Source organism: Mustelus asterias, chromosome 22 (assembly GCF_964213995.1).
Source record: "Mustelus asterias chromosome 22, sMusAst1.hap1.1, whole genome shotgun sequence".
NCBI classification, from domain to species: domain Eukaryota; kingdom Metazoa; phylum Chordata; class Chondrichthyes; order Carcharhiniformes; family Triakidae; genus Mustelus; species Mustelus asterias.
The window spans coordinates 67,579,471-67,586,574 of record NC_135822.1 but is presented as its reverse complement, the minus strand read 5'-3'; positions in this window follow the sequence as shown (position 1 = coordinate 67,586,574).

The window sequence follows — 7,104 nt, the reverse complement described above, 5'->3', positions numbered from 1 at the left end:
GGGGCGGGGGTGTGGAATCCTCTCTTAGGCAGAAGGCACCTTGAAGACGTAGGGAATGGGGCAACTGAGCTGCTCTAGCAGAGCCTTGGGGAGGAGATGGGATGCACTGCTACCTTGTCTACAGCTTTTCCTTATCAATAAATACCTTTTGTGTTACTGACGAATTCTGTGAGCGTGGATCATTGCACAGAGCATGTTCCGTCCTGGTGGGATGTGCCAATAAAGGATGAATTCTTGTTGGGCACGCATAGAAACGTAGAAACTAGAAGCAGGAGTAGACCATTCGGCCCTTCAAGCCTGCTCCGCCATTCATCTTGATCACGGCTGATCATCGAATTCAATATCCTGATCCCACCCCCACTTCCCCCCACATCCCTTAATCCCTTTAGCCCCAAGAGCTACATCTAATTTCTTCTTGAAATCAGACAACATTTTGGCCTCAACTACATTCTGTGGGAGTGAGTTCCACACATTCACCAACCTCTGGGTGAAGAAATTTCTCCTCACCTCAGTTCTAAAAGGTTTACCCCTTATCCTCAAACTATGAACCCTAGTTCTGGATTTCCCCTACTTTCACATCCAGCTGCCGCTGATAATTAACAGCAAGCAGACAGAAGCACAGATTTCTTTCCGATGAGTGAGCTGTTAACCGTGAAAATCAAAACGGTGGCCATCCTGCCCATCGGGCTTGTGCCAGTCCTTTGATAGAAGCACCCAATTTGGTCCCTGTAACGTAACATTTTCTGCCGTCACCCTGAAAGTTGACCTCTTACAGCCCATTTCCAGTTTCAGTGACCGCAATTGGTCGAACTTAAAGCTGGCGAGTACAAGAGCCTTGTGGCACAGTGGTTAGCACTGCTGCATCAGAGCTCCAGGGACCTGGGTTCGATTCCCGGCTTGGGTCACTGTCTGTGCAGAGTTTGCACATTCTCCCTGTGTCTGTGTGGGTTTCCTTGGGGTGCTCCGGTTTCCTCCCACAGTCCAAAGGTTGATTGGCCATGCTAAATTTCCCCTCAGTGTCCTGGGACGTGTATGTTAAAGGGATTAGTGGGGTAAATATGTGGGGTTTTGAGGATAGGGCCTGGGTGGGATTGTTGTCGGGGCAGACTCGATGGGCCTCCTTCTGCACCATAGGGTTGCTATAAGTGGCATACGCTGCAGGTACTCAGATTGTGAACTCGCGGCCTTGGGAATCCGAGGAGCCGGAGATTCCCTCTGGTCTCTTCCTGACATTTTAAGCATAGTGTGTCAACTTCTTGCGACAATTTTTAAAGAAGTGCGCAGAGCATTTGGAGTTTTTTTTATTCCCTTTATAATGCTGCTCACCTTCCGAGGCAATTGCTGTTGTTACCCTTCCAATTCATCACCTTCTTCCAGGTGAATAGGGTGGGAGCCAAGTTCACACAGTCTGGGGCCAGAGCAAGCACCGTCCTCACATTGGCCTGCATCTGTTTTACAATATCATTGGGATGAACGCTCCAGTGCAGTGTGGCATTCGAGCTGTTTTGCTCGCTCGCTCGCTCAAAATTGCCATTGTACAGTGAAACTGGACTTCTGAGCAAGTGGGGATTCACAGCAGCTCGGCTCAGCTCAGCTGTTACTGCCTGCGAACTATCGGGGAAATTGTGGGCTCGAGCACCACTCCAGGACTTGGAGCTGAAGGGTGGGGCGGAGGAACCGATGCCTCCGTTTTGGAGGAGTGCTGCTTGGAGTGAGATGTTACGGTGCGCAGCTCTCTCTCCCTGGACTGACTGGACCCAATCCCACAGCACTGCTGAAGGAGCTGAGGCACATGGCCAACATCCGGGCCTTCATTTCCCCTCAGACACAAAATAAACCGATCACTTGCTTCATCGAGCCACCTGCTGTCGCCTTCGGGGAAGAGCTTTGTGACCCGGTAATAAAGGTCTTTCAGCTCACTGCCTTCTCCCATCCGAGATGCCTCCATGCGAGTCGTCATGAACAAATTGCTGTAAGTGAGGTGTGAGCGGTGTGGCAGATAATTCATGGTCGCCAGTTCTCCAGATAGGAATGAGTTCACTCTTTTGAGAGGCATGACAGAAATGGTGACCACACCACAAAGAGTGATTTGTGTTAATCTGTGACCGTCTGGGTAGATTTCTGGGCTGGCGCCTTTTACAAAGAAACATCTCGCAACGCCGCATTGCTCGAGTAAGAGTAGATTATTGGCTTGCATTGGCAGCAAGAGGTTTTAAGCTGAAGTTTATTTATTATTGTCACAAGTAGGCTGACATTAACAGTGCAATGAAGTTACTGTGAAAATCCCCTAGTCGCCACACTCCGGCACCTGTTCGGGGCCACTGAGGGAGAATTTAGCACGGCCAATGCACCCAACCAGTACGTCTTTCAGACTGGAAGGGAACCGGAGCACCCGGAGGAAACCCACGCAGACACGGGGAGAACGTGCAAACTCCACACAGTGACCCAAGGCTAGGAATTGAAGCCGGGTCCCTGGCGCTGTGAGGCAGCAGTGCTAACCACTGTGCTGCCGAGCTGGAGAGTCTTGGGGCGACGGGACAGCAGCTCGTTTGCAAGGCCAAAGGTTTGGGTTCAAATGTCGTTGTCGGACTTGATGGCCATGGAAGGTGGGTGCGCGCGAGCGTGTACAATGTGGCCAAACAGGTTGATTATCAGCCTGTAAACCCTTCCAATACAGAGCTGAAGGTTGAGACAACCAAAGGCACAATCAACCAGTGCTTGGTGATAAAACCCAAGAGACGCACGAGGGGCCGGAAGTGGGAGGAATGCAGAGATCTGGGCTGATTTGTGAGGAGGTGAGAGACTGGGAGGAGGAACAGGAGTGGATTCGAAAACCACAATGAGGAACTGAGGCTGTGCGGGGCTGGGAGCCAAGCAAGCAGATGGGTGAAGGCGAATGAATTGCTGGGGTTGAAACACAGGCAGCAGAGTTCTGGATGAGCTGAGGTTTATTGCATTAATTCAATGCTTTCCGTGGGTATTGCAAGTTCTCCTGAACGTTTCTCATTCATCAAAGATCAGCAGAGTAAACTAGATGTATTTTATTTCGAATCGGGCCCCTGACATTGTTCTGCTCTTAGTTTTGATGAGGCCGGTCAGCGATGAATTAGAATAATTGAGTCGAGATGGAACAAAGACACTTTTTACCTCTATTTCTTCTTCCCCCTCCCAACTAAATGGTCTATAACACCTCCTACCTGATGGAAACATCTTCCCCATGTCCACTCTAATACTAGGGGAGACTAGGATCAGAGATCCCTTCAGAACCGAGATGAGGAAGAATTTCTTCAGCCAGAGGATGGTGACAATGTGGAATTTATTCCACAGTAGGCTGTGGAGGCCAGATCGTTGAGTGAGGGAATTTTCACAATAACTTAATTGCAGTGTCAACATAAGCCTACTTGTGACTAATACATAAACTTTGCTGTATGCGAGAGAGAGAGAGAGATTGATAGATTCTTGACTGGTAAGGGGATCAAAAGTTATGGGAAAAAGGCAGGAGAATGGGGATGAGAAACATATCAGCCATGATTGAATGGCAGAGCAGACTTGATGGACCGAATGGTTTAATCCTGCTCCTAAATCTGGTGGTCTTATCCATCCCCCCACAACGCGGGTAGCACAGCCACTTCCGAAACCTCCATACTCCACTGAGACCAGCAGAACTGAAAACACACATAACTCGGGTGACATCAAGGCGTGTAACGTCCACAACTTGCCCAGCCTTGGCTCGGACTAGTCCCAATGTGCCAATGACACAGACGCCCCAGACAAAGCAGGCGGAAGGAGGTTTCTCACAGAAATCAAGCGTTTATTTGGCAAATTCTCATTGTCAAACATTATACCTCAGGACCTCACACATTTTTTTTTTAATTTTACAGTGTGCATACTGTTTTATATATATATTTATATATATTTATATATCATCATATGTTATCTCCCAACTAAACTAAAAGATAAATTATCTGTCAGTCTTTGCAGAACCGAAATATACTTATTTTAGAGAAAAAAAATAAGATTTTAAAATTGAAAAAAAACTGAGGTATCTACTAGATATCTACAGAGTCACATGTCCATGTTTAACATTACATACAAGCATTAGTAATAGAAAACATCACTGGACAATAAAGTTGCGATACAAAAATACAAAAATCATGTGACTCTTCAGTAGAAAAAGCAGCATCTCATTTTTTTGATTTATATAACTTTCTTTACAAAACTGCTAAAATCTAGTTCAAGTGTCAATTGTACCAAACACTGGTAGTTCAGTTAAGTGGGGGGAGGGTGTGGGGAAGGGGTGGGGGGGGCTGAATTATTAGTCAGGTTAATGCGAGAGCAGATGTAATAGCTGCTTGTCTCTGAGAAATATTACACCTTCCCTGTTCCCTCCTCCACCACCCTCCCCCCCCCCTTTCCAATCCCTCCCCCCCTTTCCAATCCCTCCCTTCTCCCCCAGCCCCCCGCAGTTTCGATACTTCTGCCCCTCCACGTCAGACCCCACCCCCAAACACTTGCCCCAACCCCTCCCTCCCCCCACCCTCCTACAAATCTTATCTCCCACCCCCGACCCCCACAACAATCACGGGATTGAGGGGGTCAGCGCAGAGCACTCGCGCGCACCTCCACGCGGCTGTTTTCTCTACCGCATCACGTCTGCAGACACTCTGTCGGGTGGCCAGGCCATGCCCGTAAGCCCACCCACGCTATTCTCTTCGTCAACCCATTTTCTCAGCCCCGCCCCGCCCCCCCCACTCCGCCCACTTCTGTGCAATGAGTGGACGGCACTCCAGTTCAACCTCATGATCCGCTTGCCTCCCCCTCTCCACCGAAAGTCGCTCAGTGGTATTCAGAACGGGGGAAAACCGTGAATAACTCCTCATCCTCCATCTGCACTTCTCCAGTTGCCCCGGTCGAGATGGGAAAACTCAACACATCGTGGGGACGTCGCCTCTCCACCTCCCCCCCCCCACCCAACCCCCCCCCCTCTTTGTACTGCTTGTTAGTGACCAAGCTCCTCCACCTTGGTAGAGGATCAAATCTCGCTGCAGGAATGACAAAGGTGATCAAATTGAGGTTGGGAATCCCTCGACTTAGAATCTCCTCTGGGCCACCACTTGTCCTGGTCATCCCAGTGGGCAAATCCTGGGAACCGCTTGACCTAAAGGTGCTTCAGAAATCTTACTTCTTTCCTCACCTCCCCTGCCACGAGAAGACATCTTTCCTGCCCAGCTGAGATGGAAGGAAATCCTTCTGCAAAATGAACTCCTGACCTGAGCAAACGTAATTTTCTGTGCCTCTTGCTCTTTCCATCAGGATATCTGATCAGCAACATAAGAACAAAAAAGTTTGGTGGCGGCTGCTGACTTCCAAGGGACAAGACTGGGTGTCAAACACGAAAGAACCACCACAGTGCCAGATAACAAGGAGAACGGTGAGGAGGTCTTTTCAAGGGAGGCAGTGGGGGGGGGCATTTTTTCAAAAGTTGGGGATGGGATGGAGCTGGGTGGGGGGTGAAATGAGGGGGCCATTTGTGGCCCGCCTCTGCTGCTTCTCTCGGCAGTGCTGGGGACGTAACATGGGACAATTGTGAGCAAGTCAGGAACAAAGACCGAGCGAACAAAAGACAAAGTTAAAAAGTGCATACAAGTCACGTCACTCAGACAGTAAGGACAGGGTGGTTCTCATTAGGACACTAACTGTGATGGGGTGAGGACAAGGTGAGATACAGCAGAGCAGACTAAACCCAACTTTAAACTAGTTTCCTGATCTACCACCTGCAGTCAGTTCCTGGGACAGTTTGATCCAAGGGACTGATCTCCTAGTGATCTGAAATAACGGCCCACGACATGCTACACGGTGATACTGCGTCCATTCCTCCTCCAAGCCTTACGCAAAGGAGCCGTGAGCAGAAGCAGGGACTCCCGTCTTTTGTTCTCCTGATGTACCAATGACGTTTTGGATACAATCTCAGGTCAGCTAACGCGACAGCCAGGTCTTTCCATAATTTACCTCAACAACGATAACACACCGGGGGGAGACAACTGTGAAGGTGACACATATAAACGCAACCTGGGAATGGTCAACTCCTTCGGCTGCAGGATTCAGGCCTGATGCTGGGACTGAGCTAAAGGTGTGGGGACACCCAACTATTTTAAGTGCTTCTGTGGCGCAAGCCAAAAGGGTGGTGTGTCACCTCTACAACGCTGAGGGTGTCAGTGGGTGGGGCAAAACAAGAGAGTTGGGAGAGCGGGTATTTTGCAGAGGGTGGGGGGAGCGGGAGCTGGGGTCCAAATGGTGCCGTCACAACCTCGCGACAGGAACACTGTACGTTGGATGGAAGGATCTGATGAAGGAGATGAATCTCTCACCCCGACCCCATTCCACATACAGGAGGGAGTCACCCACAAGCGCCAGGATAGGCGACTGATGATCTGAAGGCAAGGTACAATGTCTGTCACGCTGGGGTAGCCATGAAGGGCAATAAAAAAAAACTCAACTGGTGGTGAGAGAGATGTGAGGAAGCATCAAGAGGGCTTCTGAAGACCAGCAAAGGCATGGAGACGTGGCTTCTTTAACTGTCCTTCAATACTGTGGCAGGCAATGTGTCAACATGGTGGTGGGAGTGAACAAGAAACAGGCTCCACACTCTAGCTCGATGACTTGATATTAAAAATCCAGCTACCAAACTCAAATTGTGCACAGTATGATAGGTGATATACTGGAGAGAGGATAACTGTTCAAGCTGACAGACCCAGCAGCAAGATTGGAAAAAAACATTTTTCCCCCCAACAGAACTCAAAACAGGGCATCTGCAGAACATGTCCATGTGGACTCCACCAGTTTCCATGGCAAACCCCCGCATCCCCCTCCCATTCTGCAACAGTCACAGGCCGTGCGCTTGACACACTCTCAACACATGTAACACAACATTACCCTGCACTGCACTCAACTCACCGAGCGAGCTTTCCAAAACGTGAACTGAGTGGGGCCTGGTGAAGGGTAGGCAGGAGGGCGCCCAGATTAGGCACGTTGCGGGTGGAACATCATCACCCAAAAAACTCGTCCTCGAGGCATCCCATTCTCAATCACCAGGGCAAGAGAAGG